The 24,371-nt window shown below is 35.6% G+C and overlaps 1 long non-coding RNA gene across 4 annotated transcripts; it reads right to left on the bottom strand.

Annotated features, from left to right (window-relative positions):
* Positions 1-20,023: 20,023 nt before the first annotated feature.
* Positions 20,024-23,136, bottom strand: LOC141679032 (uncharacterized). 4 transcript variants are annotated; one of them, XR_012558004.1, is made up of 5 exons: positions 22,791-23,136; positions 21,940-22,216; positions 21,088-21,338; positions 20,880-20,964; positions 20,024-20,702 (listed from the first exon to the last, which is right to left on the bottom strand). It is a non-coding gene; the product is annotated as an uncharacterized LOC141679032 (long non-coding RNA). The 4 variants fall into 4 exon arrangements; XR_012558005.1 differs by having other exon boundaries at positions 21,974-22,216; XR_012558002.1 differs by having other exon boundaries at positions 21,940-22,058.
* Between the last annotated feature and the right edge of the window lie 1,235 nt (positions 23,137-24,371).

The following is a 24,371-nucleotide window of genomic DNA, read 5'->3' as shown; positions in this document are numbered from 1 at the left end:
TTGGTTCTTCCTTAGATAGGAAACTGCTATATAGACATTCTTCTTGAGTTGCTCTCCTTGTTTGAACTCTAGAAGATACATCACCAATGATAAGCTCAAAGGGGTGATCCTTTGTCCATTTCCTTTGTTGAGGTAGATTAGCTTTAGATGAAGAGGCCTCATGGTTGTCTTGATGTGTGGTTGAGTTTTGATTATTAGAAACTCCCCCTGAGTTTATGGATCTTTGATTTGAGAAAGGAGAACTTTCTGTAAGTGATATATTCTGACTTTCAGCTTCTTTTGATGACCCGACGGATGGTGAATTTTGAGTACCGACGGATGAAGCTGATTGTCTCCTGACGGATAAAGCAGATTGTCTCCCGACGGATGAAGCATTTTGCAACTCGACAGATGTTGAATTTTGTGCTTCATTGGTAGTAGATTTTTCTGCACTATCCTTAGTTGTAGTTTCTTGATCAGTTTCATCATCACTGTCATCACTAACCATCTCCACATTGTCAAATTTAAGGCTCTCATGGTAATCTCTATCTTGTTGTCCTTCAATCTTTTTATCATCAAACACAACATGAATTGATTCCACAACAATATTGGTTCTCAAATTGTAGACTCTATAGGCTTTACCAACAACATATCCAACAAAAATTCCTTCATCTGCTTTAGCATCAAACTTCCCATTCTGAACAGTTTGATTTCTCAAGATATAGAATTTGCAGCCAAAGACATGAAGAAAATTTAGAGTTGATTTCTTGTTCTTGAACAATTGGTTAGGAGTCATGCATTTTGCTTGATTAACTAGAGAAATATTCTGAGTGTAGCAGACAGTATTTATAGCTTCATATTATAAATATGTTGGTAACTTAGATTCTTTAAGCATCGTCCTTGCAGCTTCAATAAGTGATATGTTCTTTATTTCTACTACTCCATTTTGTTGTGGAGTTCTTGCTGCTGAAAACTCATGCAGAATCCCATTTTCTTCACAAATTGCTCTCATGATAGAATTCTTGAACTCAGTTCCATTGTCACTCCTGATTCTCCTAACTTTGAAATCAGGATGATTGTTGACTTGCCTTATGTGATTGATGATGATTTCACTAGCCTCATCTTTAGACTTAAGAAAATATGTCCAAGAGAACTTTGAGAAATCATCTACAATTACTAGGCAAAATCTTTTTCTAGAGATGGACAACATATTGACTGGTCCAAACAAATCCATGTGCAGCAGTTGCAAGGGTTTTTCAATTATTGAATCAAACTTCTTTCTGAATGATGCTTTGATTTGTTTACCCTTTTGGCAGGCATCACACAGTCCATCCTTAAAAAACTCCACTTGAGGAAAACCTCTAACCAGTTCTTTCTTTACAAGCTCATTCATGGTCTTGAAGTTTAGATGGGATAGCTTCTTGTGCCATAGCTAACTTTCATCTTGACTTGCTTTACTGAGAAGACAAGTAACAGATTCTGCATTTGATGAGTTGAAGTCAGCTAGGTACACATTTTCTTTTCTCACTCCAGTGAGAACCACTTTGTTGCTCCTTTTGTTTGTCACAACACAGGCTTCTGAGTTGAAGGTTACTGAATTGCCTTTATCACAAAGCTGGCTGATACTCAACAAATTGTGCTTGAGACCATCTACCAAGGCAACCTCCTCAACGATGACATTGTATTTTGAAATCAAGCCATATCCAACGGTATAACCCTTGCTGTTATCTCCAAAAGTGATACTTGGGCCAGCTCTCTCCTTGAACTCTGTGAGCAGGGTAGAATCTACATTCATGTATCTTGAACAACCACTATCCAAGTACCATAGATTCTTTCTGTTTCCCTGCACACATTAAAATTAAATCAAGTTGATTTTGGTACCCAAGTTTCCTTGGGTCCTGCCTTGTTAGCTTTCTTCTTCTGTTTCTTAGGTTTGATCTCATTTGACTTGGGGATATCAGATTCATCCTTAGTCATCTGAGTTGGACCTTTGAAACCATTCATTAAAACAGAATTGTCATGCACATTTTGATTAACAGGATATGGCATGCAATTAGCAACATGTTATTCCAGTAGGGCATGCTAAATGGAATTTGAGGCATACTGAATGCAGCATAATAAGGATTAGGTGCAAATGGCATATTAGCAAATTATGCATTCATATTCTGTGTAGTCATAGAATTCATAGGCATAGAAGGCATGGCATTCATGTTGAAAAAAGAGGAGGGTACAAACATAGGAGTAGGCAAGGCAAGTTTGCAATTAACAGATAAATGATTAGCACTACCACACTTAACACAGATTTTTCTAGGAGCATATTTATCAGGTGTGTAGTTGCTATGTTTGTTAATCCGTACTTTCCCATTTCTATTATTTTTCCTTTTATCCTCTGTTTTAACCTCAATCTTTTCTAGTCTATCATTCAATTGCTTGATAGACAGATGACCAATATTTACATTATTTTCCTTCTTCACTTGATTAAATTCTCCTGAAATGAAGTTTTTGGAAACTGATCCATATTTTTCATTTAACTTAGCAAGTTTGGCTTTACTCACAGGTTTGCTTACAGCCGACGGATGAGGATTTATGTCACTCGACGGATAATCCTTTTGGTTATCCGACGGATGGCTCTCATCATCCGTCGAGTCCACATCTGTTAGCAATCCTTCAACCAAATTGGATTCCAGCTTCTCCTTATTCTTCTTCCAAGCTGCATCACAAAAGGACTCAATACCTTGAACTTTGGTGATTTGAGCATGAACATCTCTAGATGTTTTCCATGCCTTAATCACCTCCTGTTCTCGTTTAAACTGCTTCTTCAAAATCTCTTCTTTCTTCAAGGACTCAGTTAATTCATCCTTAGCAATCTTACACTCAATTCTCATTTTTTCAAATTCAATAAACTGAGACTCTAACACATTATTTCTCTCACTTAAAAATAAATTGTTTTTTTTTATTTAGCATTTTTCTTAGTGAGGGACTTAAGTGTAACACGCAAATGATATAATTCTGTAGACATGTCATTTATTGCATCATTACACTCAGCTTTAGATAAATGTGTAAGGTTAGTGGTGATTACCTGATTACTTGAAGAACTTGTCTCTGTTTCATCAGACTTGGCCATTAGGGCTAGATTGACATAGCTGACATCCTCATCCTCATCCAGACCATCTGCTGCCCAGTTATTTTCTTGTGGAATGAAAGCCCTTTCCTTTTATTTGAGAAACTCAAAATATTTCTGTTTATAATCCACAGGCTCAAACTTCTTCTTGCTGGAATCTGACTTTCTACACTCACAGGCAAAGTGCCCTACCAAGCCATATTTGAAACATTTGAATTTTGATTTATCCACCATGTTTCTATTTGGCTTAGCTGCTCCAAAGTTCTTCTTGAACTTGAGCTTGGCAAATCTTCTGGAAAGAAATGCTAGATGTTCATCAATGTTATCCATATCATTTTGGCTCAAAGAATCTTCATTTTCTGCTGCCAGCCCCTTGCCCTTGTTTTCACAGACCTTTGAAGTAGACTCAACAACTTCTATCTTCATCTCCTTCTCTTTCTCTAACTCAGCAACCAGTGCAATGGATCCTCCTTTCTTTCTCCCTTTCTCCATTCTTTCATCTTGCTTTATTTGAAGCTCATAAGTCTTTAGAATTCCATATAGTCTCTCTAGTGTAAACTCCTTGTATTCTTGTGAATTTCTCAAGGAGACTGTCATTGGTTTCCATTCTTTTGGGAGGGATCTCAGAAATTTGAGGTTAGAATCCTTGGTTTGGTAGACTCTTCCATGCAGCTTCAGAGCATTTAGTAGCTTTTGAAATCTACTAAAGATATCAGTGAGAGTTTCACCTTTTTCAAAGTGGAAATGCTCATATTGCTGAATTAGTAACTGCATCTTGTTTTCTCTAACTTGTTCAGTGCCATCATAGATAATCTGAATTGTATCCCAAACTTTCTTGGCAGTTTTGTAACTAATGATGTTGTCAAACATGTCACCATCAACTCCATTGAACAGAATATTCATGGTCTTCTTGTCTTTCCTGACTTGTTCAATACCAGGATCTGACCATTCATGCCTTGTCTTGGGAACTGATGGCTCATTTCCAGTTGAAGCTCTCATTGGTACATGTGGGCCTCTCTCTATGCAATCCACATAGGCCTCATCTTGAGAAAGTAAATGAAGATGCATCTTTACCTTCCAGTGATGGTAATTATCTTTGTCCAGAAAAGGAATCTTGACTCCAACATCCTTCTTGTTCATCTTACTGTTTGTTGTGATCTTTAAACTCTTTGTTCTTCAAGAGCTTGCTCTGATGCCAATTGTTAGTCCCTAACAATGCAACAAGAATTACAGAAGGGGGTTGAATGGAATTCTTGAAACTTTTTCTGAATTATAAAATGTTCTAACTCAAAATATATATGTGAGTGTTTTGATTTGCAAAGTGTGGAAAGATAAATTAAAATGAATCAAAACACAAAGTAATAAAAACACAAGTCTTTAAAACTTTCTGGTGGATTTGAATGTATCCACCTGATATATATATATATATATTATAATAACCCCAATTTTTGGAAATTTTTTGAAACCCTTATGAATAGTGATTTTGCTGAATAAGAAAACTTTTCATGCCACACTATGTAGGGGTTCTTCTATTGTTATTCTGAGATCTTATTAGTACTTTATATGGGATATAAGTGTATGTAAAGATCGTCAGAATCCAAATTCGAACACTTTAATTTTTCCCCGAAATCCACCAGATACCGAAAGAATTGAGTATAAGGTAACATGATTAAAAAGATTTAAATTCAAGGATTATAAGAGAGGATCATAAAAGGAATATAATGTATTGAGAAAGGTTAAGGGAACCCAAGTAATAAGATCCCGGGTATGATCCCTCAAACGATAAATGAGAACGAAAGTTAAGCGAACCGCATAACAGATCAGCGGTCATTAGCCAAGTAATTAGGAGTTAATCAAGGGGTTAGTGGATGATGATGTCATCACACCAACAAGAGGAAGACAAGTGTAACAAGGTGACATCACATGATGACCTAAGCATGACATAAGGGAAGGAGGTGTGGTTGATTAATAACCACACAATTTTTCATGGGTAAAAAGGTAATTAATCAAAAACAAAATCTAGCAACCAAGCAAACAAATCAAAAAACACAAAACACTTCCATTTTCAAGAAGAGCTCTCGGCTTTTCTTCTTTTTCAAAGAAGAAAATTTCAAAATTCAAGATCCAAGCCTTGTTAATTAGTGAGGTAATTATCTAAGGTTCCTTGTACATAGATATGGATATCCTATAAGTTTAAGCTTCTAATTCCTTCACAATCTCTTCCAATAAATCACGGAAGAAGATGGTGAATAGTAACCTTCAAGAAATAACTTTGATTTTCTTGATTTTTATGAAAGTTCAAGGTAGCTTAAGCATAGATCAAGGCTTCCATGGACATTCCAAGGATCTTTCATTGATTAAAAGCTTCAAGGAAGGTATAACTCTAAATTATATTAGCATTAAGTTGTTTGGTATAAAATGATTATGATGATGGAATGATAGATTAAGTGTAGTAGTTATTTTGTCATGTTGAGATCTTAGTTGTTAAGTGTTTTTGTTGATTTTGGGAGTTAAGAGTAGCACTAGTTGTTCTTGATGATTCATGGTATGATTTGGGCTTGGTTTAAATGGTTTAAAGTGGTTGATGAGTGATATTGTCATATGGTTGTATTGGGATTGATTGGTGATGGTTTGGTGTTGAATTGGTTTGGTAAAATTTTGGGAAATCGCGTAAACATAGCCGTCGTAATGTCCGATTTACTTTAGGCTATTTTTGTTCTTAACATTAGGACCCGTGAACTCACCGCTAGGTTTTTGCCATGATTAGATAGTTCATGTTACGAGCTTCGTTTTGATATGTGGTTCGTTTGATTCTGATGTACGGTTTAGGAGAAACGACCATTTTAAGTAACGTCGTTTCGCGAACGAACCATTACCCCTCTCCTTACTTTGAAACATAGGTTAAAGACCTAAAAGGGCTAATTGGAGTAGGAAACATTTATGTAAAGTGTATTAGGCAGTTGGTAAGACACTCGCGAAAGAATCGCCTTAAAACCCTTAATGGTTAATTTATTAAAAATGGTGGAGCCGAGGGTACTCTAGCGACTTAAGTGAATCGTTAAGCGCGAAAGCGAACGTTAGGACTCTAAATGGTTAAAGTCTAGTTTCTTAAGCGACCGGGGTTTAATTCCGACTTATGTTGTTGTTCATAGGTTATCGGACCCACTCTAAGCTTAAGTCTATCCGGGAGCACTCAGGCAAGTTTTCTATCCGTTATACTGTTGTTGTGATGTATACATATGTATATGCATTATCTTGTGATAGATGCATGATGGTTAATTAGCAAATTCTTGCGATATATTGTAGCATGTGATATGGTATATATGCATGCCTGTTTCGTATTCTTGATACATATATCTGTTGATTCAGTTGATAATACCTATGCTAGAGATAAGCGGTAATTTGCATATACCCTTAGTATAAGGGACCCAAATGTGAACATTTTTCTAAAACCAGGAGTCTATGCTTCCGAGTATAATATATATATATTTATATATATATGAATAGTTTTTAAAACTATGAATCAAATAAGGTTTATTCGATAACCTTATTTTATTAATGAATATTATTTTGAATATTCATTCGAGGGCTTATGACCCCGTTTATTTTATTATTGAACATTATTTTGAATATTCATTCGAGGGCTTATGACCTCGTTTATTTTATTATTGAATATTATTTTGAATATTCATTCGAGGGCTTATGACTCCGTTTATTTTATTAATAAATATTATTATTTGAATATTCATTCGAGGACTTATGACTCCGATTATTTACTAATTATTATTCTTTATTTTATTAAGGAATAATGTGTCGATAATCATACTCACTTTTGATTATTCAAATAAAGATAGTACTTTCGTATAAGTATATCTTTGGTTATTTAATATTCATTGAAAGTATAAGTTTTAAAACTTCTACTTCAATTATTTTTTTATAAAGATTATTCTTTATGATAATATTATTTAAATAATAATATTCAGATATTTCCTAATAATTGGGACTGATTTATTTCATTAAATCAGCCCTACTCCAAACATTCTTAAAAATGTTTGCGAGCCTTCAAAATGATTTTAAAAGTTAGAGCGGATCCCAAAAATCATTTTATATTTAAGATCTTCCCTTCAAAGGGGATTTAAATATTCGCTCAAAACCTGAGGGATCCGACTCTGTGGTGTGTTTTATATTCGCAACGAGGTTGCTATTTTGATAAAAGAGTTTTTGATTACTTACCCAATACACTCGGGAAGTAAAATTCTTGGAACAAGTTAATCCATTAACAGGCATCGCCTGGGAAATATCGGTGAGTTTTCCTTTCCAACTAGATACGACTTCTTGGTGGAGCCGTATCAACAAGTTTCTACTTGGGGAAAGTGGGGACGAGCTTTACGTTTCAGAGTCATGGATTTCATATGAACTAGGAGTGGCGTAAGTGGTCGAGTGGCGCCGGCCCAGCCTAATTATATTGGCCCAAATGGCCTGGAAGTTCCGCTAAGACGGTCCATTCCTTAGGAGTCCAGTATTCGGTTGACAAGTAAATCCGACAGGTTCTCCTCTACATGTAGAAAATGGTGGGGTTGCACTACTACGACTGATCATCGTAAGTGGTCTTCCTGGCGCGGTAAACTCCCGTAATGAGTTCATCATCCAATTGGATATTTCTGCAACACTACCCAGAGCACTTCGATAGAAAGGCTACGGTTGGGCGATTATTGAGTGTTGGCAGGGTCAAGTTTTCAAAATGATATTTGCATCAAATGAAGTATCTCGTAACTTCATTTTATTTTGATGATATTTTAAAGATTGATTCTATACAAGTTTTGTCTCGTAGCTTAATCTATGGGATGAACTATTTATACATTGAACGGTGGTAGTTCAAGTAGTATTCGGAAAAGATATAAGTATATTGAAGTATCTTGTAACTTCATCTTTTAAACTTATATCTAGTAAATGATTATCTTGTGCATGTCAAAGATTTTCAGAAAAACGTTGAGACAAGGTTAGATATATGAGATCACCTTGCAACGATATTTTTATAAAGTTATAAACTGGAACTCTGTGGATGTTATACATGTCAGAGGATTTCAAATATTGTGAAAAGTATATATATATATATATATATACTGAATATTTTACGACTTGGTCGCGTTAAGATATCAAACTTGGTTTATTTCTTCTTGACCAAGACTTTCTTGAATACTATGAGAATGCTCATATATTGTTAATCATTATACACATTATTTTGGTGGGCTTGTTGCTCACCCTTGCTTTATTCTTTCATCACACAACAACAGATAGAAAAGATGAACAGGACCAAGCTCCCAATTCGTGAGCGGATAGGAAACGTTCTGCAGTTTCCTATAGGCGTTGATGTCGCTGTAGCTGAGGTAGGAACTACCAATAGGCTAGGCTTTCAACTTTTCATGTACCAGACTTATGTATCTTTATCAATTGTAATAATGGCAAAGAAATATAAATTTATTCAGAAACCCTTTTAAGGTGTAATGGCATATAATTTTGGAATAAAATGACTCGTGTTATTTTTTGGATATTCATCTCTGAGACTATAACTTGTGGTGTGTGTGTTTATTGTGGGGTCGCAGTACATAGTAGTTGATTGTTTATTAAGATTGGGTGTTATTAAGGGAAATGGAACTCGTGACAACCCGGATCCCCGACCCCGGATTTGGGGGTGTTACAGAAATGGTATCAGAGCTAAGCGTTATAAACCTCAGAGTTGATGTGGCGTTATGATAATAAGTTCACTAAGATAATAAGAACTCTTGCCAAGTTCATAGTCAGACTACTTAAAGTAGCACTGACAGTTAAAACCCTTACGGGAACCCTTATAAATATCGTGATAGTAACATAGTTCGTTCTCGTATAGGGCAGCGGGGCACCGAACCCTGAGGTTCAGGAGCATCAGCATGAGGATGTTTTATTACATGTTGGAGATCAAATTGTGAATTCGATAGAGTACCCTAATGAGGGACCGGATGAGATTCATGTTGAGAATGTTGCGGTTGAGGATGTTATCCCAGAAGGGATTGTTGCTGAGGAGGATCTCGTGGAGGATCCTGATGAGAATAAAGAGAGGACCACCGAGGAATTGATGATCGTAGTCAGGGCGACTACCAGAGAAAGAATGGCCGCGAGGGTGGCACTAGAGGATGAAGAGTTACCAAGGGCACAAAGGTTAATGAGGGCAGAAGGAGTGGGGCCTTCCATGACACCAATTATACCAGTATCAGACCCTCTTCCAGAGGTTCCTGAAGACATCCATGAGGTTCCACCAATTCCTGTTCCCTCCTATGTACAGAGCCCAGCACCTATTGAGGAAATGCCACCTTTATCTCCGGCACCATTGTCACCTGATATCGTGCTTGGTTATCCATTTGGATCCCCTGGGCCTGCACCACCTGCACCCCATGGACTGCTAGATGCTACCACTCAGGCTTCTCTTATCACCAATTATTATATGACTTTGGGTGGCCTGTCTGAGGCCCGTAATGTTAGGAGTGATCTGTTGGATCGACTTACTACACCGAGGATTGAGGGCGGGGTACTTCCGGAAGGATTAGCTTATAGCATGGAAAGGATTGAGGCTACCACCCGTGTTACAGCTAGAGGCCATCTTGAGGGTCAGATTGATCCAACTCTACTTGCAACTATCTTAGACCTCATCACCGCTTTAATGGAGCAGGTTAGGGATGTTGTGTGTGCCCGCATTTCTTGATCCATAATAGTGTGCAGAGTCTGAGCAATCTGACAAGAATTTCATGCAGCACCGCTTTTGGAGGATTAGCCTAAGTTATGATTGATTAGTTTTAATGACTAGATGATATCTATGGTAGTACTTTTGAGATATAAGCGATCAGATCAAATGATGTAATTCTCTTTAATATGTTCAGTTGTTGTATCCTCGAACAAATGGTTATGTATATATTCGTTAATTTCAGTTCAGATCAGTTTGTTTATGATAAAAGTTCATATTGCTAATTGCGTTGTTAACACTTAGGAGAGTGTCATGAAGTTTATAGAACTTGAGAATTCATAATTTGCAATCATGTAAGGATGGAACGAGGGAAAGACTTAAGCAAAGTAAATAAGACAAATATCTAGAGATTCTCAAAATTTTTCCAAGCATTATGCCCCCATGAGGAATAAGATTAGGGGCAAACCTTGAATGTGATAATCAAGGAGTCGTAATTAAGATATAAGGAACCCAGAATATAATGAAGTGGAAAATGAGGATTTTAAATTAAAAGATGACCCCAATTATGGGGAGTAGGAAGAAATGTTTAGACTGAGAAAACGGAAGTCGAGCAAGGTAGGAAGAACCAGGATGGTACTCCTATTGGGCAATCCATGGACCTGCCTAAAATAAAACTTATACTTTTACCCCTAACCACCACCTTGAGGAAACAATATGGTGTGAAATTCTTTCAGGACCTTTAAGTCACTAAGCTCTCAGAATTCCCAGGAACAAGCGAACCCAGTAGAGGCGAGAGCCTGGCTAAAGGAAATATAGGAATCATTTGAGATTCTAAATGAATGGTGAAGCACAAAAGACTGTTTTTGTCTCTTACCCTCCTAAGAGAGAGGCCACCCGCTGGTGAAAGGCCAAGGAAGGCACGGAGCAAGAGATTGTAATAAACTGATTAAAGTTCAGTCAATTATTTTCGGGAAAGTAATTCCCAAGGTTATGAAGAGAGTGTAAAAGCTTTAGAGCCAGAACAAAGGCGGACGAGTATGATGAAATATGAAGCTAAGTTGTAAAAGTTGTCAAGATTCGTTCTGATGACAAGAATCCCAGAACGATGTGATGTTTGAAGTCAATGATTAGTGGGTTCATGAAATAATGATAAGAGAAAGGAAAATAAAAAGGAATTGAAGTGGAAAGGAATATAAAGGCAATAGAGTTTGAGGAATGATAAGGGAGTTGGGTATGAGGAAACCCTAAAGACTCGTAGCAATAGAAATAGAAAAGTATGTAATCGTCAGGATGAGGGTAATTCACCATGAGTTATAATTGATGGTTGAAGGCATAAGAGATACATATATTTTATTCCCTGTAAGTTGGGAGGATTCGAGGAAACCTTGAGATAGTTCGAAGGATAAATAATGAGACGCGGATAGACTAAGGAGACAAGAAAGTAAGAAATTAGGAAAATTGGATGAAGGAAGTGACCTTCAAGAATGTGAAGTGTAAGACTGGTGGCTTGATACACAGAAAGGGAGACGCCAGGTATGAGAGATATCCCAACATTGAGATGACTGTTGAAATAAACAACAAAAGTAAATACGGAATTATTAAGAAGAAGTTCACGTTGAACACGACCAATATCTTCCAGAACAACCTTGTTATCGTTACCAAATCAAGCAAGAAAAGTAGATAACCGTAGTTATCTTTTGGAGGCCATATTGATTGACCTCATTTTGAATACAGATGTTATTGTGAAATTAGGCATATACTATCGAGGTGGGAAGGATTGAATAAGGCACCCTTATCAGGGATATATGACTTGATTTATCCATGAAAGGATGCATGTACCTTTTTAAAGGTGGAATTAAAGATAGAATATCGGTAACTTAAAATGAATCCTAGGGGAATGCATAAAGGTTGGCATTTCACCCTTAATAGGGATAGTATGAGTTTTGACAGTATGAATTGGAAAAGATTAAGGTAATAACAACCTTTAAGTATCAGTGGAGAAATTTTTTCAGAACCATATAGACAATGGTTCTAGTATTAGTATAGGGTATTTTGATATGCCCTGTATCTAGGGAATACATGAGGAACGATGCAAGGATAACCTTAGAGGTTTTACATGGAGAAAGGTAATATTCAAAATTCTCAAGAATAGAAATTTTGATAAAGGAAATATGACGTAATAAAAATAATGCCAAGTGGGGCACATGTTAAACCATGAGAAAGTATAGATTGAACCCAACGAAGGTCAAGAATGGTGAAAATAAGAAGGACCCAAAATAAGAGACGTCCTAAGTACGATCGAGAGTCAGTCGTGACAATGATTAACCTCTAAAGACTGAGGCAATAACTTATGGAAAAAAAATGATGGTATCTTTTTTTTTCTTTTTCTCATCAAATTTTAAGGAAAGCATTTTCACATAAGCAGTGATTGAAATGAGGTAGAAAATTTAGTTGGATGTGGTTAAAATGACATTGATTGTAAGGAAATTTTACTATCAGGAAAGGCCAAAGAGGTGGCCGACACTTTAAATTTAAGAGGATAATTATAGGCTCTTGTGCCAAAGGAATACAGTGATGATGGTAAAAGCTGTGAAGGTTGTATTATGGTTTGGAAGATTGACATTCCTTCTGTACACTGTGCAATACCCAACCGTAATAGTAGTTGGTAAAGGTTTAATTCGTGTAATCACCATGAGCGGGCTATCTATCTCAGAAGGTACTATCTTGAGAATAAGCCAGGACCATATTTCAAAAAGGACTAAACAAACCTTTGAGTTAAGTCTTCTATTGAAGGCATATGATTAAGAATGGTATTAACCTGCTATCGGTGCTTTGATTGAAACTCTTATGCAATTTTATATGCTTCATGTCATGTATGTATGTCAGGATCAGGAGTGTTCTTCATGAATTATGAATGGTGATTATGTTAACTCCTTAGAAGAATTCTATACTACATGTATGGACTCCGTATGGTTAGATATTAAGATTTCATGGAAAGTGAATGACGACAGTAGGTCAGTGGTGGACCATAGTAATGCAGCAATGATTCTGCGAGTAATGAGCTGATTACAACCGTGAGAGTTGTATTGGAATGGATGTTGAGATTGAGTACCACTAATCGTGTCATGTTGACGTATAAGTTATCTTTGATAGAAAAACTAGGTCGATTATTTACCTATTGAATATTTATTCCTTCTTATCAATAGAGAGTCGTATTACTATACGAGGAAGGTTGCGGTGCAAGCATAGAATTCTAGTAACGATGATGTCTAGAATGAGATCCCAGATTCGATTTTCGATATCGAGGGAGTTTCAAAGGTGATCGTGTATAAGCTCGAGGAAGAGCATGGGTCCATAGAATGATGGACGGAATAGCGAAAATATTTAGGCATGTGAAATACGATGCTATAATACTTGATGTTGATATAAATACATATATGTTTTGTTCTCCTATGACAAACCTCTATAGTTCAGAGGTAGGTTCCAAGCCAGATATTTTGTGGCAGTATATTTTTTTCATATATACAATTCTCTTCAATTCGTTCTTTTCTCTTCTTTTCATTTCATATAAGCTGAGAAGAACAACCCTTCCAGAAGGGGAGGTATTGCCGAATGACTATCTATCTGTGTGATAGAAGCCTAGTAGGATACCACATGTTGTTTAATTGCTTGTCAAGTACTAAAGGCTGGCCACTTTCTGTACTAACTATGCAATAAAACAAGTGTTCATGATCATAGTGATCTCTCAACAAATTCCTTTACTTCTATATGATGGATCAAGCTTTCGAAGATGGAAGCAGCTAAAAGAGTAGTAAAGTTATGGTGGTATTCGGAATAGAAACACATTCGTGATACTAAGGTTGACGTGGTTATTAAAAGGTTATAGAACGCTAACGAGCAAAAGTATAACCAGTATAATATTAGGAACGGAAGGTAGTAGCAATTACGAACTGGAAAAGAATGGGTATTGAGAAGCAAAAGCTCTAATGCTAAAGGCTATAATGAGAGTCTGTGCAATAGACTTGAAAGAATTTGGAATGATCACTTAACACGGATTGAGTTTTCTTACGATAATAGATCATGTGTCATTATTGAGATGTCACCGTATGAGATCCTTGAGGGAAGACAATGTCGATCTCCCTTATGTTAGGATGAAGTTGTAGAGCGCAAGATGCTCGGACCCGCAGTAGTCCAAAGGACCAGGGATATAATAGATCTAATCAGAGGACGGCTGGTAGTAACCCAAGATGGACATAAGAGGTATGCTGATTTGACTCGAAAGGACAAAGAGTATGAAATAGGGGACCTAGTGTTGTTATAGGAATTCCCTTGGAAAGGATTGATGAGGCTCGGAAAGAAAGGAAAGCTAAGTCCATAAATTGTTGGACCCTTGAATATATTAAGACGTATTGGGAAGTTAGCATATGAGCTAGCCCTGCCCCCGAACATGTAGCAAGTCATAACGTGTTTCACGTATCAATGCTAAGGAAGTGTAATTCGGATGCCAGATAAATAGGAGCATATGAGCGCCTAGACATGTAACCAAACGTAACTTATATGGAGCAACCAGGAAGGGTTATGGATTGAAAAGGAACAAGTGCTTAGGAAAAGGGTTATCAAACTAGTCAGAGTTGGTGGTAGAACCGCAATGTGGGAAAATTTACACGAGAGTTAGAAAGTGCAATGCTAAGAGAGTATCCTTATTCATTTTCTATCTGATTCCGGGACGGAATCCTTTTAAGGAGGGAAGACTGTAATAACCCCAATTTTTGGAAATTTTTTGAAACCCTTATGAATAGTGATTTTGCCGAATAAGAAAACTTTTCATGCCACACTATGTAGGGGTTCTTCTATTGTTATTCTGAGATCTTATTAGTACTTTATATGGGATATAAGTGTATGTAAAGATCGTCATAATCCAAATTCGAACACTTTGATTTTTCCCGGAAATCCACCAGATACCGAAAGAATTGAGTATAAGGTAACATGATTAAAAGGATTTAAATTCAAGGATTATAAGAGAGGATCATAAAAGGAATATAATATATTGAGAAAGGTTAAGGGAACCCAAGTAATAAGATCCCGGGTATGATCCCTCAAACGATAAACGAGAACGAAAGTTAAGCGAACCGCATAACAGATCAACGGTCATTAGCCAAGTAATTAGGAGTTAATCAAGGGGTTAGTGGATGATGATGTCATCACACCAATAAGAGGAAGACAAGTGTAACAAGGTGACATCACATGATGACCTTAGCATGACATAAGGGAAGGAGGTGTGGTTGATTAATAACCACACAATTTTTCATGGGTAAAAAGGTAATTAATCAAAAACAAAAGCTAGCAACCAAGCAAATAAATCAAAAACACAAAACACTTCCATTTTCAAGAAGAGCTCTCGGCTTTTCTTCTTTTTCAAAGAAGAAAATTTCAAAATTCAAGATCCAAGTCTTGTTAATTAGTGAGGTAATTATCTAAGGTTCCTTGTACATAGATATGGATATCCTATAAGTTTAAGCTTCTAATTCCTTCACAATCTCTTCCAATAAATCACGGAAGAAGATGGTGAATAGTAACCTTCAAGAAATAACTTTGATTTTCTTGATTTTTATGAAAGTTCAAGGTAGCTTAAGCATAGATCAAGGCTTCCATGGGCATTCCAAGGATCTTTCATTGATTAAAAGCTTCAAGGAAGGTATAACTCTAAATTATCTTAGCATTAAGTTGTTTGGTATAAAATGATTATGATGATGGAATGATAGATTAAGTGTAGTAGTTGTTTTGTCATGTTGAGATCTTAGTTGTTAAGTGTTTTTGTTGATTTTGGGAGTTAAGAGTAGCACTAGTTGTTCTTGATGATTCATGGTATGATTTGGGCATGGTTTAAATGGTTTAAAGTGGTTGATGAGTGATATTGTCATATGGTTGTATTGGGATTGATTGGTGATGGTTTGGTGTTGAATTGGTTTGGTAAAATTTTGGGAAATCGCGTAAACATAGCGGTCGTAATGTCCGATTTACTTTAGGCTGTTTTTGTTCTTAACATTAGGACCCGTTAACTCACTGCTAGGTTTTGACCATTGCCATGATTAGATAGTTCATGTTACGAACTTCATTTTTATATGTGGTTCGTTTGATTCCGATGTACGGTTTAGGAGAAACGACCATTTTAAGTAACGTCGTTTCGTGAACGAACCATTACCCCTCGCCTTACTTTGAAACATAGGTTAAAGACCTAAAAGGGCTAATTGGAGTAGGAAACATTTATGTAAAGTGTATTAGGCAGTTGGTAAGACACTCGCGAAAGAATCGCCTTAAAACCCTTAATGGTTAATTTATTAAAAATGGTGGAGCCGAGGGTACTCGAGCGACTTAAGTGAATCGTTAAGCGCGAAAGCGAACGTTAGGACTCTAAATGGTTAAAGTCTAGTTTCTTAAGCGACCGGGGTTTAATTCCGACTTATGTTGTTGTTCATAGGTTATCGGACCCACTCTAAGCTTAAGTCTATCCGGAGCACTAAGGCAAGTTTTCTATCCGTTATACTGTTGTTGTGATGTATACATATGTATATGCATTATCTTGTGATAGATGCATGATGGTTAATTAGCAAATTCTTGCGATATATTGTAGCATGTGATATGGTATATATGCATGCCTGTTTCGTATTCTTGATACATATATCTGTTGATTCAGTTGATAATACCTATGCTAGAGATAAGCGGTAATTTGCATATACCCTTAGTATAGGGGACCCAAAGGTGAACATTTTTCTAAAACCGGGAGTCGATACTTCCGAGTATAATATATATATTTATATATATATATGAATAGTTTTTAAAACTATGAATCAAATAAGGTTTATTCGATAACCTTATTTTATTAATGAATATTATTTTGAATATTCATTCGAGGGCTTATGACCCCGTTTATTTTATTATTGAACATTATTTTGAATATTCATTCGAGGGTTTATGACCCCGTTTATTTTGTTATTGAATATTATTTTGAATATTCATTTGACGGCTTATGACTTTGTTTATTTTATTAATGAATATTATTATTTGAATATTCATTCGAGGACTTATGACTCCGATTATTTACTAATTATTATTCTTTAATTTATTAAGGAATAATATGTCAATAATCAAACTCACTTTTGATTATTCAAATAAAGATAGTACTTTCGTATAAGTATATCTTTGGTTATTTAATATTCATTGCAAGTATAAGTTTTAAAACTTCTACTTCAATTATTTTTTTATAAAGATTATTCTTTATGAGAATATTATTTAAATAATAATATTCAGATATTTCCTAATAATTGGGACTGATTTATTTCATTAAATCAGCATTACTCCAAACATACTTAAAAATGTTTGCGAGCCTTCAAAATGATTTTAAAAGTTAGAGCGGATCCCAAAAATCATTTTATATTTAAGATCTTCCTTTCAAAGGGGATTTAAATATTCGCTCAAAACCTGAGGGATCTGGCTTTGTGGTGTGTTTTATATTCGCAACGAGGTTGCTATTTTGATAAAAGAGTTTTTGATTACTTACCCAATACTCGGGAAGTAAAATTCTTGGAACAAGTTAATCCATTAACAGGCATCGCCTGGGAAATATCGGTGAGTTTTCCTTTCCAACTAGATACGACTTCTTGGTGGAGCCGTATCAACAAGTTTCTACTTGGGGAAAGTGGGGACGAGCTTTACGTTTCAGAGTCATGGATTTCATCTGAACTAGGAGTGGCGTAAGTGGTCGAGTGGCGCCGGCCCAGCCTAATTATATTGGCCCAAATGGCCTGGAAGTTCCGCTAAGACGGTCCATTCCTTAGGAGTCCAGTGTTCGGTTGACAAGTAAATCCGACAGGTTCTCCTCTACATGTAGAAAATGGTGGGGTTGCACTACTACGACTGATCAACGTAAGTGGTCTTCCTGGCGCGGTAAACTCCCATAATGAGTTCATCATCCAATTGGATATTTCTGCAACACTACCTAGAGCACTTCGATAGAAAGGCTACGGTTGGGTGATTGTTGAGTGTTGGCAGGGTCAAGTTTTCAAAATGATGTTTGCATCAAATGAAATATCTCGTAACTTCATTTTATTTTGATGATATTTTAATGATTGATTCTATACAAGTTTTGTCTCGTAGCTTAATCTATGGGATGAACTATTTATACATTGAACGGTGGTAGTTCAAGTAGTATTCGGAAAAGATATAAGTATATTGAAGTATCTTGTAACTTCATCTTTTAAACTTATATCTAGTAAATGATTATCTTGTGCATGTCAAAGATTTTCAGAAAAACGTTGAGACAAGGTTAGATATATGAGATCACCTTGCAACGATATTTTTATAAAGTTATAAACTGGAACTCTGTGGATGTTATACATGTCAGAGGATTTCAAATATTGTGAAAAGTATATATATATATATACACTGAATATTTTGCGACTTGGTCGCGTTAAGATATCAAACTTGGTTCATTTCTTCTTGACCAAGACTTTCTTGAGTACTATGAGAATGCTCATATATTGTTAATCATTATACACATTATTTTGGTGGGCTTGTTGCTCACCCTTACTTTCTTCTTTCATCACACAACAACAGATAGAAAAGATGAACAGGACCAAGCTCCCAATTCGCGAGCGGATAGGAAACGTTCCGCAGTTTCCTATAGGCGTTGATGTCGCTGTAACTGAGGTAGGAACTACCAATAGGCTAGGCTTTCAACTTTTGATGTACCAGACTTATATATCTTTATCAATTGTAATAATGGAAAAGAAATGTAAATTTATTCAGAAACCCTTTTAAAGTGTAATGGCATATAATTTTGGAATAAAATGACTCGTGTTATTTTTTGGATATTCATCTCCGAGACTATAACTTGTGGTGTGTGTGTTTATTGTGGGGTCGCAGTACAGAGTAGTTGATTGTTTATTAAGATTGGGTGTTATTAAGGGAAATGGAACTCGTGACAACCCGGATCCCCGACCCCGGATTTGGGGGTGTTATATATATATATATATATCGAGAGAACCCTGTGAAGATTGAATAGCTCACAGCTGCTTACAAATAAGAACAACTAAACTTACAGAGAAATGCTAAGGATACAGCTTATAATTGTTTCTATGAGAAAATGTATTGCTTAGTCTTCTTTTTGTTGTTCTACTTGCTACTCTTGGTTTATATATCACCAAGATTACACAGTAATAAGACAAGACAATAAAACAAAACCTATCAAGTTTAATACTATGCTTCTTCACTACTCTATTCCAGCATCTTTGAATACCTTCATAATAGCATGGAAATGACAATGCTTTTTTGTTCTCAAAAACCCAGTTGAATAGGCTGCCACATTCCTTTTGCAAACACTCGACGCATGTGACTATGTTATCACTGTCAACAGATGTTTGAATGGATCATCCGTCGGGTACATGATCATCCGTCAGGTTGCCTTATTGATCATCCGTCGGGTAGCTTTGTTGATCATCCGTCGGGTAGCTATTTGGCACTTGACTTCTTTTCATTTATGCAGAATTACAATATATCATATATTTATAATTAATCAACCTATTCTGCATATCTAATTACAGTCAACATGACTTAAGCTACCAAAGAATCTATACAAAGTTGTTTGCGGAAATGTGCTACATGACTTATTTTTACATAAGCTACTCACTCGATGGATGTCAAATCATCATCCGTCGGGACTATATTGAGTCATCCGTCGGGAATATATTTGATCATCCGTCGAGTGCTATATTTTTCACTAAATAAAATCTACTAAGATGTTTTGTTAATGAAATCATCAAGTTCACATCTTTCTAACAGTTGGGTCTAAGACCGTCACTATAGGTATCTAACCTTACACCAGTGTCAATCTATAACACAGCAAAATATGTTGCCATAGATATCAATTGCAACAGAATTTTCAAATTATAGCAACACAGACATGATGTTGCAATAGGTATACTAACTGACAAAAAGTGGGCCCCGCATGGACATGACACGTGGCATGACACATGGCATGACATGTGGCTGGGTTTCGCTGGTGGGACCCACATTTGTGGCCCTTTATCATTTATGGCAACACACCTATTTCAACATCTTTAATGTTGCAAAAAAGAAATTTATGTGCATAATTTAGCACCCTATTGCAACATACGGATATTGCAACACCTCGACTGTAAAAAATTGAAATATACTTTTCAAATACTTGATTTCCCATAAATTCAACAACATTCACAACCAATTCATTTCATCCAACCAGTCTTAACTACACATCCAACCATTACATTCTTTTCAACCAACAATTACAATCCATCACACTAAAACATAACTTAAGAAATACAAGTACTCTTGCTAAGAACTAAACATGCAAGATAACGCAAAAGCATACAAGTATTTGAAAATAACGTAGAAGAGAGATAATAAATGGTCTAAGTGCTACGACCACCGGTTCTAATTTAATACTTGGCTCTGACTTGACTGAGACTGGCTTCGCATTGGTATCCTGGTTCTTTTGAACAAATTCAATCAAATCTTCCTTTGTTATGTCTCCTTGATACTGCACCACTCTTCCGGTTGCTGATCTCAAGTACAAAGTGGGGAAGCCCTGAACTTCAAAAGTGTTACCTGGAACATCATTTGTTGTAGCATCCTATGCAGGCAAGCAAGAATGACATATTAAGAAGGCATGGTCAGTTGAACATTGATTTAGGCAACCAGCTTTTAAGAAACCAGATAAACTGGGCATAAAAGATATGCTTAAAAATTTTGCAATCACGACATCAGGATCATTCTCAAATGAGACAACTTCGTCCAAAATTGGAGCCAGTTTCTTACAGTGTCCACACGAAGGTGCATAAAACTCGAGCAGAACTGCAAGATTTTGTGAAATGTAGTTACTGATTTTATTTTTATTTGTATAGTAAAACACAATGAAGGAGAAAAGTCAATTTTAAGGCAAGCTCTTTACAAACCACAAACCATGTCTATCAAAACAAGCTAGTTATAGAGAGAAAATGAATCAGGCAATGACAAAATTTACACACGTACCATTCTTTGTAGAGTTGAAAACTAAGTCTTGAATGTTGTCACGAACAACCACCTTCTCAGTACTGAAGTTTACAAATAGCATTGCCTGAAGCAAAAAAAATTAAATATTATGTATTTTGTTCAAATAAGAAAACAATTATCATAAGGACAAAGCAGAGTGGGATAAAGTTACAAGGGTAATCTTCTTTACATCTATAAAACTGCTTACATCTTCGACATATTTGATTTCAGTAGAAGCAGGTCCAACTTGTTTCTTCAAATACGATACTATTCTTTCGGCTTCACGAGGACTTTATATTCATGAGATTGTTTGCCTCCATTCCTCAAAATCTTTATAGCAGGGAAACCTCGAATCTCAAATTGATTAGAAAGCTCCTTGTTTGCTTCTTTATTTGCATCATATTTTGCCAAAATAATAGGAAGGTCATGACTGCTCAATACTGAAGCAACTTTCTCATACTACACGTCAAACAAATGCATCAGTCAGTCCATCATAAACACAATACATAGATAAAAACTAATTACACAACATAGACAACTAGTAATATCTCTGGTGCAAGATTTTTACAATGTCCACACCTGCCACAAGAACGAAAAATAAAAAAATTCTGAACATAAAACATGTGGCTAAACACATAAACATTCAATCCATCTAAATCATCAATGAGCATAATCCTACAGTATTCTTGTGCAGTATTCACTGACAAGAAATTATATTCTGAAAAAGCCAGGATATAAATATTGCTATTTTTACTTCTCTTCAATTATTTTCTCCCATGTTGAGAACAAATCAGCTTTGTTGTGGAATTTATCTTCATCTCATCCAATCATCTTCCTTTCAATCCCCCTGTTACTAGAAAAATCAAAAACTGTTCTGAAGACCATTCCCCATCCCCAACAGGTACGTAAAAAATAGATCATGGAAATAGTTTGAAAAGCAGGCCTATGCAGACGAGATCAATTCCGGTTTAAGAGACATAACAAGTAAAAGCAAAAAAGAAGTCGATGCATATGATTTAACAACAAATGAAATTCGAACAGAAACGTATAAGTAACACACCTTGTTTATAGGATTAGAGAAATACACTGCTTACAATTTGATGGCCTGGAGAGGGCTTCATAACAGCTTCATGAATGATCCGATGAACTTTTTGAGATTGTAGTCGCTTTCACAGTAAACTACACGAAAACAGTATAATCAAAATAGTTTTTCATCACTTTTCCTAGCTACAACCATCGGCAAGCTTTTGCGTTTGGATAGACGTGTATTACATAGAAGGATTCTATGAAATTCCAATCCGAACTCAAATATTAAGCTTTCCGTAAAGGACGTAGAACTGTGTGAAAATATTATTATTAGCTGACAACAGTTGGTCCAAAATAGTGTATTCAGTTAGAATAAAAACCGTATGCCTAAAGAATCAATGTACATAATACATGTTCAGTTGGTTTAAGAATCAATGTACAAAATTATGTCATTTGTATACATAATACATTATTATTTAGTAAAGTAGTAAGAACGATCTAGCGCAACAAAATTGTCATTTGTGCATAAGCAATCAGCAACCCACAATCAGCAATAGAAACTAACAATGTAACCACCCATAAGGCCATAACAAAACGCAGACCGTCGTATAGATTTGAAACAATCTACAATGTCAAGATTTCAAATAACACTTTAACCAAATATTCACATTCGAACATCAAATAACACATAAACTAACTCTAACTCCACATTCAGATAATAATAAATAAAACCAATCAACACTTTAACCAAATATTCACATCATAACAATCTAAAATAATAAAAAAAATTACACAAAAAAATCAAAACAAACGAATAAAGAGAACAAATAACAAAGAATACAATGATTAGATAACTATATTATTGGCTTGTGTTTGTCTCGATACCTTCTAATATACAAGACTCATTTAGCGCAATTGAGGATAAAGAAGCCCAATTTTGGACTATATCCAGACCGACTTCTGGAGTCAGCACTATACTTCGTAACTATGTCGTCCTCTAGGCCAATGTCTGAACCCAAATCTTCTACTCATAACCTAAACCTCTTAAGCCTCTTGATTTGAACCAGAATTAGTTAATCGAATCTATTATTTGGAAAAAAAATGAACCCTAATTGAACTAGTTGTCGAGAGAGGGAGAGAGAGAGATCAGAGAGATAGACAAGGGAGAATAAGATCTAGGGAGAGAGAGTATAAAATAAACTGAATTTTCCCCCTTTCCCTTTTCCAAAATTTTGGCTCCCCCCGTGTCCGAATTTAAGCCGCCCAACTCAAAATTTCAGCCCAGCCCATTTCATTTACCTTACATTTTTTTCTTTATAATTTTTTAAATGTTTAAATATTTTTTTAATTAGATACATTATAATATTAACAATAAATTTATTACTTTAAATTAATTTCTAAAAATTCAAAAATGATATAGGCAGTCATTTTCCGTACAAAAATGTTTTATATTTTTCAATAAAAACTTTTTATCTTATTATATTTAATTATAAAAAATTATTTAATTTGATATCCTAATAAAATATTTTAATATTTATAAAATGAAAATAAACATCTATTCAATATACTTTTAAATTCTAAGACAAATCAATGACCTGTTTTATCCAAATCAGATATTTTTAAAGATATATTCAGTTTTTGGTTAAAATTAAAATTTATTTATTCACCTTCTATGGAAATACGACTTTATGGGTTGCAATAGGGAAGCCATCTATGTCAACACTAAGCTATAACAACATGTCTATATGCCTATAGTGACACCAAAATTGGGGTGTTGTGATAACGCCATAATTTCATACCTACTGCAACGTTTTCCAGGGCAACATCATACAAAAGTATGCAAATAAATCATCAATGGCGTAGTGATAGTGTTATGTCCAATAATATGATTGGATGTAAGACAACAAAGGAGATATGGGACACTTTGGAAGTGTCAAGGCACCGATACTATAAAAAAGAACAGGAAAACAATACTTACACATGAGTATGAGCACTTTAACTCAAAAGATGATGAGTCACTGACTGAAATCTATGACAAGTTTCAGAAGTTTCTGAATGATTTATCATTAGTTAACAAAGAATATGAACAAGAAGATTTAAACTTGAATTCCTTCTTGCACTTCTTGAAAAGTGGGATTTGAAGGTCACATACATAAGAGATAATTATGACCTTGATGATACATCTCTGGATGAAATCTATGAAATGCTCAAGATACTCATTAACTGGAGATGGAGCAAAGGAGGAAAGAGAAAATGGTCAAGGACAAGACAGGTTGCACTCAGGGTTGAAGAAAAAACAAAAGGAAGCGCCGTGAGAAAGGGTCATTAAAAAGGAAAGGCTATGCTTGTATAGACTATGATAGTGATCATGGTTATGATGAAAAGATCTTGCATATGGCTGCTTTGATGGTAAAAAGCTTCACGAAAAGATGGCTTAGAAGGAATTTAAGAAAGGAAAAAGATTTT

Source organism: Apium graveolens, chromosome 8 (genome assembly GCF_009905375.1).
Source record: "Apium graveolens cultivar Ventura chromosome 8, ASM990537v1, whole genome shotgun sequence".
Classification (NCBI taxonomy): domain Eukaryota; kingdom Viridiplantae; phylum Streptophyta; class Magnoliopsida; order Apiales; family Apiaceae; genus Apium; species Apium graveolens.
Note: the sequence above shows the minus strand (reverse complement) of the source record. Positions and strands in the feature narration are given on the sequence as shown.